This window comes from Rattus rattus, chromosome 8, assembly GCF_011064425.1.
Source record: "Rattus rattus isolate New Zealand chromosome 8, Rrattus_CSIRO_v1, whole genome shotgun sequence".
In the NCBI taxonomy this organism is placed as follows: Eukaryota; Metazoa; Chordata; class Mammalia; order Rodentia; family Muridae; genus Rattus; species Rattus rattus.
Genome location: NC_046161.1, coordinates 112,282,773 through 112,295,854, shown reverse-complemented (window position 1 = coordinate 112,295,854; position 13,082 = coordinate 112,282,773). Strand labels below are relative to the sequence as shown.

Genomic DNA, 13,082 nt, shown 5'->3' with positions numbered 1-13,082 from the left:
TTCTCTCCTCAGGGTTCGGTAGGGGACATGGTTGTCTCACTCGATGTTTGGTTTCAGAGAAGCCATTGTCTCGTTGGATGGTCTGGGGGAGGATGATGCTTCTTTCTTTACTTGTTTGTTGATATTGGTAATTAATGTTGGCCCACAGACAGCCTTGTCCGTATCCCCCTTTCTCTGCCTTCAGGGCCAGTGTGTCTCTGTGTAGCTAATATAAATCCCATTTGCAGTGGGTACACATCTCTGTTCGCTTCTAGATCTCTCTATATGTGTGTATGCATGCAATGACAAACGTACCTAGTGCCTCTGTGATTAAGAATGATGTTAGGGTTGGGATTTAGCTCAGTGGTAGAGTGCTTGCCCTAGCAAAAACAAGGCCCTGGGTTGGGTCCTCAGCTCCGAAAAAAAAAAAAAAAGTGCAAGAATGATGTTAGTGCTTTGAGAGAGAGAGAGAGAGAGAAAGAGAGAGAGAGAGAGACTGTGCAGGTGCCAGTGGAAGCCAAAAGAGAGCCCCAGATCTTTTGAACTGGAGTTACAGGTAGCTGTGAGCCACTGTGTGAGTTTTGGCAACTGGGGTCTTCTGCAAAAGCAGCCATTGCTTTTAACAAGTGAGCCGTCTCCCCTGCTTAATGCTAGTTCATTTTAAATTACAACTTTTGATTAGACTGAAAATTACTAGACATAAAATGTTATCTCTAAATATATGTTTACGTTTTGCATTTCTAGACTTAAGTATAACTCTGAATCAGTCTGATGTCTTCAAATATGGGGCCAAGTTAAACCGAACATTTCCGCAGGGAGATGGTGGCTGTGTAGTCCCCTCTGAGAGCCATCACGCATAAGGAGGCATAACTACTTCCTCTCTGGTCACTGGGGCTTAGGGGTGGAGCCTACAAAGATGCTCCTTTTGTAGCTGTTGGGTTTAGTCAGCAGCTGACCAGACACTGACGGGAAATGAATTCAGAACATCTGTGTGATCAGAAGGCCCAAACATCTCACAGACAAGAAGCAGAACTGGTTTTTAATTCCAGTTGCTCATGATTCATGTTTGTTCAGATGTTGAGAGCTGACAAGTTGCAGCCACTGATAGAGACTGGGCACAACTGGATAAATCGAAGGCCCCTTCCAGACGCACGCCCTGTCTGGAGAAGACTGGCAACCTGTGACCTGTGTGACCTGCGTGACCTGCGTGGTGGGAACATTGGGGTGGGGTGAGCAGGAGGGCTGTATACAGGGCTGATCGATGTTGAAGCCTCTCTTCTCCTGAGCACATTTCAGCACAAACATGGAGGTTAGGAGGGAGGGAGAGAGGGCAGGGAGAAAGAAGGGGCAGCCGTGCCATCCTGAAAGTGACAGGCATTCTCTGGCCATAGGAGTGTTCCTGTCTTGATTCACAATAAGCAGAATATTTCCTACTCTTCATTTTCACAAGGAAGAGATGTTGGTTTGTGTGGACTCAACTGTGAGTGTTCTTCCTATTACTGAAATCGAAAACAACAAAACCACACACCCTGCTGGTATTTCTAGGACTTTAAGGTCACTAAGTATCTCTAAGACAGATTCATTTTCATTTGTAAGTAAAATTCAGACCTCACACAGTGGCTCTCTGACATTTCAGGATGTTGAAATATCAGATAATAGTGACCAGGTTCACTGTTTCTCCCAGAAAGCCACGAAGGTGTCTAAGTGTGGTCCTACGATCTTCTGTTTGCATTTGCCAAGCTCCTTCTGCTTACACTTTAACACACGCTCGTGCGCGCATGCGCGCGCGCGCGCACGCACACACACACACACACACACACACACACACACACACACACACACAATCTTAAAAATAAAATTTGGAAACTCTGAACAATTAGAGTATTTCTCTCCCCAACGCTTCCCCTTCTCAGCTGAATCTCGTTAATGGTTCACACGACACAAATATATGTACTTTATATGTAATTGAGTCTCATCCCGCTGACCGTGGTCTCTGTCTCTCAAGGTAACCACCTTTCTGCTTTTCTTCCGACTGAGTCACTGCTACAGTCCTACCTTCAGCTGAGCTGAGCCCCACACCCTCATTTCTAACTCCTTCCCACCGAGGATGCAGAACGAACTTTTTGTTTTTGAACATCCATGAATTTTTGCCTGAGGGTCTGATGTTAATTTGCTGTGACCACATCTTCTCCCGCTGTCCCTGCACTGTCCTTGGCTACTTAGGAAAGCTGCACCCTCTCTGCGCTTCCCCCTGCTCTCCCTCCTTCCTTGGTTGTAGGGTGCACCTCCTTGTTCTTGGGGACGGTACTCATTTTGTGTCACAGGTGGCTACTGTGGGCCTGGGCTGCATATCTGAATTCTGTTCTGGAGACGGAATGCTTGAAAGAAACTCAGCTGGTTTCTTTCAAGGCTTATTTTGAATTCCTGTTGCCTCACCTGGGTTAATAAGGAATGGCCTTTGGGTCTTAGTTAAACACTCAGGACTCTTTAGGGAGCGCTCCTCTCTGGGCTGTCAGGCTTGCCTCCCTGCTGTGTGAGCCTGGCAGGTTTGCAGGAGCCATCTTGGTACACCTCCCTCAGATTCATGCAGAGAGCGTCAGAGAACTTAGGCAGAGGCTTTGGGGAGCACCAGGAAGGTTTCTGAGTGGCTCTCCATCCCTCTACCTTTACTCTTTCACTTCCTCAGCTCCAGCCCCAGCTTCTCCTCTCAGAGGAAGATGCTCTGCTCAGGCCTGTCAACTAGTCTTATCCCAGGAAGTTCAATTAGCACTGAAGCCGCAGTAGTGAGGGAGCTGCATTAAAGTTTTCCCTCCCTTTGGGTCAGAGCCCTTGCAGGTTTCTGTCTCACGTTTGAGGAACCGTTGTCTCTGATGCTTGATTTAGGGCTAGTGTCATGTATGACAGGCCTGGTGTGTGCCAGGCATGTCACTGTCTAGAGTTAATGTCATGTATGACAGAGGTCTGGTGTGGGACAGGCATGTCACTGTCTAGAGTTAATGTCATGTATGACAGAGGTCTGGTGTGTGGCAGGCATGTCACTGTCTAGAGTTAAAGTCATGTATGACAGGTCTGGTGTGTGGCAGGCATGTCACTGTCTAGAGTTAAAGTCATGTATGACAGGTCTGGTGTATGACAGGCATGTCACTGTCTAGAGGTAAAGTCATATATGACAGAGGTCTGGTGTGGGACAGGCATGTCACTGTCTAGAGTTAAAGTCATGTATGACAGAGGTCTGGTGTGGGACAGGCATGTCACTGTCTAGAGTTAATGTCATGTATGACAGGTCTGGTGTATGACAGGCATGTCACTGTCTAGAGTTAATGTCATGTATGACAGGTCTGGTGTGTGCCAGGCATGTCACTGTCTAGAGTTAACGTCATGTATGACAGGTCTGGTATGTGGGACAGGCATGTCACTGTCTAGAGTTAAAGTCATGTATGACAGAGGTCTGGTGTGTGGGACAGGCATGTCACTGTCTAGAGTTAATGTCATGTATGACAGAGATCTGTGTGGGCCAGGCATGTCACTGTCTAGAGTTAATGTCATGTATGACAGGTCTGGTGTGGACAGGCATGTCACTGTCTAGAGTTAATGTCATGTATGACAGGTCTGGTGTGTGCCAGGCATGTCACTGTCTAGAGTTAATGTCATGTATGACAGGTCTGGTGTGTGCCAGGCATGTCACTGTCTAGAGTTAATGTCATGTATGACAGGTCTGGTGTATGACAGGCATGTCACTGTCTAGAGGTAAAGTCATGTATGACAGAGATCTGGTTGTGGCAGGCATGTCACTGTCTAGAGTTAACGTCATGTATGACAGAGGTCTGGTGTGGGACAGGCATGTCACTGTCTAGAGTTAAAGTCATGTATGACAGGTCTGGTGTGTGGGACAGGCATGTCACTGTCTAGAGTTAAAGTCATGTATGACAGAGGTCTGGTGTGTGGGACAGGCATGTCACTGTCTAGAGTTAAAGTCATGTATGACAGGTCTGGTGTGTGGGACAGGCATGTCACTGTCTAGAGTTAAAGTCATGTATGACAGGTCTGGTGTGTGGGACAGGCATGTCACTGTCTAGAGTTAAAGTCATGTATGACAGAGATCTGGTGTGTGGCAGGCATGTCACTGTCTAGAGTTAAAGTCATGTATGACAGGTCGTGTGTGGGACAGGCATGTCACTGTCTAGAGTTAATGTCATGTATGACAGAGGTCTGGTGTGTGCCAGGCATGTCACTGTCTAGAGTTAATGTCATGTATGACAGGTCTGGTGTATGACAGGCATGTCACTGTCTAGAGTTAAAGTCATGTATGACAGAGGTCTGGTGTGTGGCAGGCATGTCACTGTCTAGAGTTAACATCATGTATGACAGAGGTCTGGTGTGGGACAGGCATGTCACTGTCTAGAGTTAATGTCATGTATGACAGGTCTGGTGTGTGGCAGGCATGTCACTGTCTAGAGTTAATGTCATGTATGACAGAGATCTGGTTTGGGACAGGCATGTCACTGTCTAGAGTTAATGTCATGTATGACAGGTCTGGTGTGTGGGATAGGCATGTTACTGTCTAGAGTTAAAGTCATGTATGACAGGTCTGGTGTGTGGGACAGGCATGTCACTGTCTAGAGTTAGTATCATGTATGACAGGTCTGGTGTGGGGCAGGCATGTCACTGTCTAGGGTTAACATCATGTATGACAGAGGTCTGGTGTGTGCCAGGCATGTTTTTCACTGATTTTTTTCTTCTTTCTGAAAACACTCATGTCTGTGACAGTCACAATGTTGCTCCCCTATCTGTCATCTCTGTCCTTTGACTGTCTTTCCTGATGCCAAATTCACAGACATTTACCTAGCATAAGCGTCAGCTGTTGAGAGGGTGAAGGAAGCAGAGACCCTTGTCCATACCCAGGAGCACATTCCCGCACCTTTCTCTCTTCCTAGGTCAACTTCTTATTGACTGGATACCTTCTGTGTTCCAAAACCGTGGTCCTCATTATAGATCTCAGAAAAGACCTTACTTTGTTTGAGTACATACATGTTCTACAGTTAAGGGTGTGTTTGCTTCCATAGAAATCTGTGAGGAGCTTGCAGTCCAGCTGGGAAGAACACCTTTGTCTGAGAGGATGGGGTCGTTGACTTGGAAAATACATACAGATGCTCTTAAAGGGAAGTGTTAAGTGCACAGAGGAATGGGTTGTGTGGAACCAGGGCTGTGGTAGTATAGGCTGGTGAGCCTACCCCTGCTTCCCGGAGGAGTGGGAACAGGGCACCTCAGTGTGATGGTTGACCATGGGAGGCAGTGGCTATGCACTGTGTTTGGAGATGTGCAAGCAGGTGCTGGTGTAGAGAGAGCTAATTTTTTTTTTTTTTTTGGTTCTTTTTTTTCGGAGCTGGGGACCAAACCCAGGGCCTTGCGCTTCCTAGGCAAGCGCTCTACCACTGAGCTAAATCCCAACCCCGAGAGAGCTAATTCTTAACCATGTGATTGTTGGCTTGATGCTCAGGCTGTAGCAGAGGTGCTGTGCTGTGCTAGTGAATGCAATACTGTACCAGGAGTGGGGATGGCATGGCCCTCTGACCTACAGAGCTGTTTGTGGGACTTGGCTCTGTGATCAGAGAGCCACTTAATGACCATGAGATGCCAGCCCAAGTGTTAGGTCATAGCAAAGAAGGTCATCACTGCCCCTAAAGTCTTCTGAAGTCCCCTCGGCTTTCCCTCTGCTTCCAATCCAGGATGGTTTCCCCAGCCAGTTAGTTCTGAACATCAGAGAGCCCAGCAAGGCAGCAGAATGCAGTCGGGTGGAGAGTATTCTTCTGCTAGATGCCTTGTCAGCACAGCATCCTTGGGAAATTGCAGCCTGGACTGAAGTGTAAAGGTGAGAAGGAGCAGATCGTGTGCTTGGTCAGAATCCAGGGAGGATGGTGGACTTTTTCTTCTTCCGGTGGCTCTGCTACGCATCACACCCAGAGCCTTGCTCACACTGGGCAGGTGTCCTCCACTGAATCACTCGCCCCAAGATGTACCAGGAGCAAGCACCAAGCCTGAAAGGCACAGGTGGCGGAAGACAGAGAGGGGGGAGGTGACAGAGACTTATAGGGGAGGGGGGCTCCTTTCCAGAGGGGGAGTGATTGCAGGAGACAGGACTGAGATGATGGAGCTGTGAGGAGAGGGAATGGGGCCCCTCCTGCCCAGAGGCCTCCAGGAAGGATGGGTGGGAGGTGCCATCTTGCAAGTCTGTCTTCTCCTCTTGGATCATCCAGCTGTGGAAGCCAGCACTATGGAGTCCTGCAGGCAGCCAGGCGGCACTTCTCCTGAATCTGCCTTTCAGTGCCAATCCTGAAACTTTCTTTTAAAAGTGGGGCAAACCAGGAGAAAGTGTGAGCAGGTAGAAAGAATTTCTTTTGCTTTTGGGGAATCAAACCAAAGTCTTGCAGTGAGCTAATTAAGCTTCCAGCCACAGATTTAAAAATTGCTTCAAGTTCTGTCAATCATTTCTTTTGATTTTCTGAAAGATGTAAAATATCTGTATGTTTTCTGATCAGCCAAGCAATGCATATTCATTATAAAAATTTAAATAATGCAGAAGTACATGAAGGTAGAAGTGTGTCAGTCATAGAGGTGATACTATGTATCCACAAGCCTGCCAAATGAGTTTCTGCTAGAGGTGACCCACACGTGTATCCACACTAGGAGAGCTCGCTGAGCAGCCCACGGGCGTGAGGAAGACGGTAAGACTGAGCAAACTGCTGGCTCAGGTCCCACTTGAGCCCTCTGCGAAGTTGGCTTCTCAGCATGGTGAGGATAAGGACTGACTGGCCAGAGCAGATCATGTCTGTGCATAGATAACATGTGTAAAGCACAGGGCTTGTGACATGGCTGGTTTTAAAAGTCGCATGCCCTCTGTGCCTGACAGGAAGTTGCTGAAAAGGCAAGGGAGACTGGTTCTCGACACCTTGTCCTCTGCTGCTTTTCCCCAGGCTGGGTGCCAGAGAAGTGTCTCTCTTAGTCTCAGCTGGTTTGGTTGGTTGGTTGTTGTCTTTTCACTTCTTAGAGTGAGTTCCAGTCTCTCTACTCTTCCTGAGTAAGTTCTTTAATTGCTCCTTGAGCACTTTCCATGGAATTGTCCTTCCTGTTTCTGTCCTTCATTAAGAGTAGTCCAGATGTTTGTTTGTATTTCCCTTGATGATTTGTAAGGGCTCTGGTGTTTAAGGGCTGTGGATGCACATACACTCGAGTTACTATTCTCACCTCTTGTAATGTAGTCGTCCTTGTCAAATCCACCCCTGTTTTCTTGCACTTGCTGTGGCCTCTCCACCCAAGGGCTTGGTTCTTTCTGTCTAAGGCTTCAGTCAAGTTGGGTTATTTCCAAGTTATGTGAACAGCAGAGACTTCCCCCTGAGGTGATTCTTTTAAAGTGATGAAGTAGTTACACAGCACTGTTAGTTCCCAAGAGGGCTTAAAATCCGTCTGTTTGTGTCCTTGCCTGTGTACTACCTCACCTTTGTGTGCCTGGTTCATGGGACATCTGTCTGTCTGGACTCTGTGCCCTGCTGTAGCTTTTCATGCCTATGTTAGCATCACAGCACTTTATTGTCTCCTGCAAGGGTTTCATTTTGCACTTAATGTTTCAAACAAACCTGAAGGCCTGTTTGTTAAGTCCTTAAAAATCCCAGTAATCAGGGAGGGGAACACCCATATAGAAGGGGACAGGGAGGGGTTAGGGGGATGTTGGCCTGGAAACCCGGAAAGGGAATAACAATTGTAATGTAAGTAAGAAATACCCAATTTAATAAAGATGGAGAAAAAAAAATCCCAGCAAGCTTCCAATCCCTGTAATAATTCTACGGGCATCGGGTTCAGTTTTATCTGCACTTCCTATTGAAACACATCTACCTTTAGTCTGTGGATTCAAGCCTCATCTGTCCTTTTTGTGGTATTTCCTTACAGCATTCTCTGTTTCTCCTCTTCACAACATGTTTCACTAGGCCGTGCAGGGGGTTTTCGGGTTGTGTGGGAAGCGTTAAACACTGACTGGTAGTGGACATTTCTCGAAGACTCACATTACCCAGAAGCAGTGATAAGTTTCTGATTCTGTTTCTGATATTTTCAGCTTATTTGCTGCCTATCTTGATCATCCTGACAGAAACTAGGATGTCAGCCATGACTGTGGGCCTCTTTTTCTTACTCTGGCTTCTGGGGACTGGATGTAACTCTAGAGTTCCCCAAGGGGGGACATGCACAGATCTGGGCACACAGAACTGTGACCCACGGCTTCTGCTCGGCTGTCCCAGAGAGCCAAACCCCCTCACAGACGTGGCCTATGACTGCCAGACTCTGTTTCAGCCTCAGGTTCAAACTCGGGTTCATTTCAGGAGGCCAGATGTGTGTGGGACCCTGGCTGGAAGGAGGGTGCACTGTGTTCTCTAGCTCCGTCAAGCCCCATCTTTAGTGAGGTATCTTAGGCCTCTCTGACTCCGCCTTTATGGCCCTCCAGCCTCCAGCTGCCCTGAGACTTGGTTTCCTCACTGCAGCAAGTTCTAGTGCTGTGGCTGCAAGTTCCCCTCAGCTGACCTTGGTTTGTTCTAACACAGCCACTAACTGTGGTGGTCAATAACGAGTTTGCTAATGAACACCAGTGATTTTCTGGTCTGCTCAGGCCCCGGTCACGTTAGAGTGTCAGGGCTCAGCACCTGTTCCTGAGGTACCTGCTGGGTGCCAGGGCTGCAAGCTTTGGCCCTGCTGATGCTCCTGCCTATGCCACATTCCTGGCTGAGTAAGAGGACAGATATTTCTCAGCGTGCTGATATTGAGCAGCGTGCTGCTGTGTTGGGGTCAGGGATGGGGACTCCAGGAGATTGGGAAACAGGGAGGTCACTCCAGAGCCCTGTGCCCTGCAGCGATGGAAAGGTGGGTTCCAGGTCAGGAGCCACTGACGGGAGCCCCACACTGACTCTTCTGCTTCCGCCATGTGTCCCCATTTCTTGTTATTTCTGTGGCGTCACTGGTTCATTTAGATGTAAGTGAACATGTAGAAGTTTCTTCATGACTTGAATTGATTTTTATTGTAGCTTCAGATTCTTCAGAAATTTGATGTCAAGTCTGCCTGTCAGTTTTTTCCTAAATAATATTTTCTCCACAAAACAACAACACCCCCATCAGCTACAAATAAAAAAAAGTCCTGAAAATGTTGTGCACTCCCCACTGAGTGTGTCACTGCAGAGTGACTGACTCTGCAGCAGCTGCCAGCTGGTTTCTGCCGTGAGTGGCACCAGTTAATTAACTGTTGCTTACAATGTCCCTGAAGTGACAACTGCTGTGAGATTACAGACTACTGTCTTACAGAGGTAAATGTAAGACCTGCAAACTATGACTCCAAAACAGGCTTACCTCACTGTGCATGCATGTGCATGTGCATGTGTGCTCAAGTGTGTGTGTGCTCGAGTGTGTGTGTGTGTGTGTTCAAGTGTGTGTGTGTGTGTTCAAGTGTGTGTGTTCAAGTGTGTGTGTGCTCAAGTGTGTGTGTGCTCAAGTGTGTGTGTGTGTTCAAGTGTGTGTGTGCTCAAGTGTGTGTGTGCTCAAGTGTGGGTGTGTGTGTTCAAGTGTGTGTGTGCTCAAGTGCGTGTGTGCTCAAGTGCGTGTGTATGTGTGTGCGTGCGCGTGTGTGCACAGTACACTTGGAGGCCAGAAGAGGGCCTGGAGCTAGAGTTACATGTAATTGTGAACAGACATGTGGGAGCTGATTTTGGGTCCTCTAGAAGAGCCACATCTGCTCTTAACTGCTAGCCCCGAGTTTATTTTAAGGGTTAGCATAAAATAGAGAGATTGAGCATCGTACTTGAAGCCCCTCCCCGTCCCTTCCACCACCCCTGTCCTACTGATGAAGTCAACCACCACATGTTATTTGTGCTCAGACATTGGACTCACAGGGCATCCCTGGCTCCCTGGCTCTGCAATTCCAGCCACTTTAGTTACAGGAAGACAGTGGACACAGGGTGGGGCCACATGGTCCTTTCTCGGCATCAGTTATCATCTGTGCAGTGGTTGCTGCAATGCGGTCAGCTACTGGCTGAGGCTCTGAGGACAGCAGTGGGAAAGAACCCTACAGGCCTTTGGTGGTACAGTTCCCTCAAGCTGGGAACATCGTGTGACACATGATGACTTTCTTTAGGTATGGGTGGACATTGATTATAATGGACAGTCAAAGTTTAATGTGCTTTAACCTTGAATATGTCTGGAAACAATGTTCTGTGTGGACTGCCGGCAGGTTCAGAGACAGGAGTTCATAGGAGTTTTTTCCCTCTTCTCAAGGGCACAGGGCTATTGTTTGGGCCTCAGTTGCCCTCCCAGCCCTGGTGTTGAAGGCTTTGTCCCAGCCTGTGCACTGTTGAGAAGCTGGAGAGCCTTACAAGGTGCATCCACTTTGCAATGAATCCATCGGTGGATTGACTGGTGCATTCACAGCCCTGGTCACTCAGTCACCTCTCAGGGCTCAGCGTTTGAATATTGCTACATGCAGGGCCAAGCCTTGTGCATCGAAGCCTTGAGGGCTTTCCATACACACCACCTACTATTGCTTGCCGTTGTCATGGAGACCATGGTAACAAATGGAGTTTCTAAAACAACTCAGGTCTGAAGTCTGAAGTATTGGGCAGGCCCCTTCCTTCTTAGAAGCTTGGTCCCAGACCTTGCAAAAGCAAGCAGGGAAGCCTCTGGCACCCCAGCTTTACTGAGCTGTGATCCATTCCTGCCAGACTCCAGCATTTTCTTTCTGAGGTCATACCACACCACACCCCCCCATAAATTTAATGTCCCAGGAGACCCTGGGACTCACTGGGTTCAGCTGGGCCATCCAGGACTCTGCCCCATGCTGTGGTGGTTAATTCCATCATGTTAGCAGAACCCTGATGCCTTACGGAGTCAGTTCACAGGTCAGGACAGGTGTGGAATGGAGCTGTTAACCTCGGTGAAATGTAGACTTGTGTTCACATGTTGCTAGTGCTCGTTTGTAGAAAGAACGACTTCTCCACATGGAATCTTACACTCCAACTACCTCTTCCTGCAAAGGCAGGTGTTAATAAACCACAAGAGAGTGAAGTCTCCCTGAGGGAAGCCTCTTTGGGATCACATTTGGATTTAGAGCTGTGTTCACACAGAACAGCAGAGTGCTTCTTCCACACGCTCTGAATCTGCTTCCCTCTCCAGCAGATCACAACAGAGTAAGGAATTACTAAGAACACTGTGACCTGAGTGGGGACAGCTCTTGCACATTAATATTCCCAGAACACCAAACACTTGGAAATGACCTGTGAGGAGAGAGAGCTCCTTAAGGGGTTTGCTCATAATTAGCACAAAATTATTCTCAAAGTAGCTTGATGAGCTGGGTATAATGAATGCGGAATAATTCCAGGTTCTTTGACTTAATGAAGGTTCATTTCTTTTAGAGATTTTGGGATGCAGCATTAAGCTGTTATGATTGGGGCTGGAGAGAAGGCTCAGAGGGTAAGAGCACTGGCTGCTGCTCTTGCAGAGGGCCTGGGTCAATTCCCAGAATACCGGGTGACTTATTACTACCTATAACTTCAATCCCAGGGCATCTGAAGCCATGGGCACTGCAAGCACACCATGCACATGGCTACATGAAGCAAACTCCCCACGTATAGAAATGTAAAAATGAAAATAAAAAATAATTGTTATGCTAGCACATAACCTGCAGGCTGGGGGAGTGTTAACCTGATTTAGAGATGCCTTCACAGAGTAACTGAGAGAGAGAGAGAGAGAGAGATAGAGACAGAGACAGAGACAGAGAGAGACAGACAGAGAGACAAAGATAGAGAGATAGAGACACAGAGAGAGAATGTACATGTGTATATATGTGTGTATGTATGTGTAATGTATGTGCATGTATGTATATGTGTGTATGCATGTGTGTATGTATGTATGTGTGTATGTATGTACATATGTGTGCATGTATGGTGTGTATATGTATGTATGTATGTGTGTATGTGTGTATATGTATGGTGTGTATATGTATGTATGTGTGTTTAGATGTGTGTATATTTGGTATGAAGCTACGTGGCAGTTATACCTGGTTTTACCACAGAGCTACAACTCTGAATGAAGGCTGTGTGGTTTGGTTTCACCTTTAGTGATAAAATTGTTGCCTTTGTGTTTGTCGAGGAAACCTGCTGTGTATTCTGAGGCAGTACCTTACACTGTGTGGAAGAGACTAGAAGCTTCTAAGGCCCCCACCCATCTGGCGACCTGGGGGCTAAGGACAAGTATGTTGTGGGTCCAGTAGAATTGGCCTTCAAGGCCGTGCTTCTTTACCAGATGCTCCAGTGTGTGTAAGAGTTTTCAAGGTTGACTTTCTTTGTTGAGAACACGTCGGTCTGAATTACACGGTTCCTACTGTCCTGTGCATGAGTTATGTTTGCAACGTCATTGTCTCCTATTGCTTCTGACACAGTCATATAAACGTATAGGATAGCGCTAAATGTAGTAATGGTGACGATATCAGAAGAATGTGCACAGCAGCAGCAGAACGTGAAATGTTCGCATCCACCACACCACACTAAGGGTTGGCGGTGCGTTTGTGAGGTGTAGCCATATGTGTAGGCCAAACCTGCACATCATAAACTAGGCATTTCTTTACATTGTAATTGATTGCAATGTTTAAATGCATGAGACAGATTTGCTGGTGTTATCTCCTGCGAATCGCCCAATTGTCTGTCCCCAGTTGTCCGTCACCTTTGAGAGACTCGGCTTCTGAGTCTACCCTGGTCCCTACCCCGGTCCCCACTTGGTTGGACTGAAGAACCTTGCAGCTTGTCTGTAGCACGTTCTGCTTGGTCAAGCCTACGTGCGTGGATGTGTGTTTCTGAGCGTGGTTTGGAGGAGCTTTGCCTTAAGAGACACCATCGTGTGCGTTCGTAAGCACAGCTGCCCTTCTGTATCCTGGTGGGGTACCCACCCCCCACCTCTGGCTCTTACTGTCATTCTACAGTGAGCCCTGAGTTCAGGGGCGGCTATGGTACAGATGTCCCACTCAGGGCTGAGCAGTCCAGCATCTCTCATTCTCTGCACCGTGACCATCTCTGTGTGTCTCTGGT

At 47.6% G+C, this 13,082-nt stretch overlaps 1 protein-coding gene across 1 annotated transcript in view; it reads left to right on the top strand.

Annotated features, from left to right (window-relative positions):
* Nucleotides 1-13,082, top strand: part of Ulk4 (unc-51 like kinase 4) — a 287,817-nt gene that overhangs the window by 162,864 nt on the left and 111,871 nt on the right. The window lies entirely within an intron of this gene.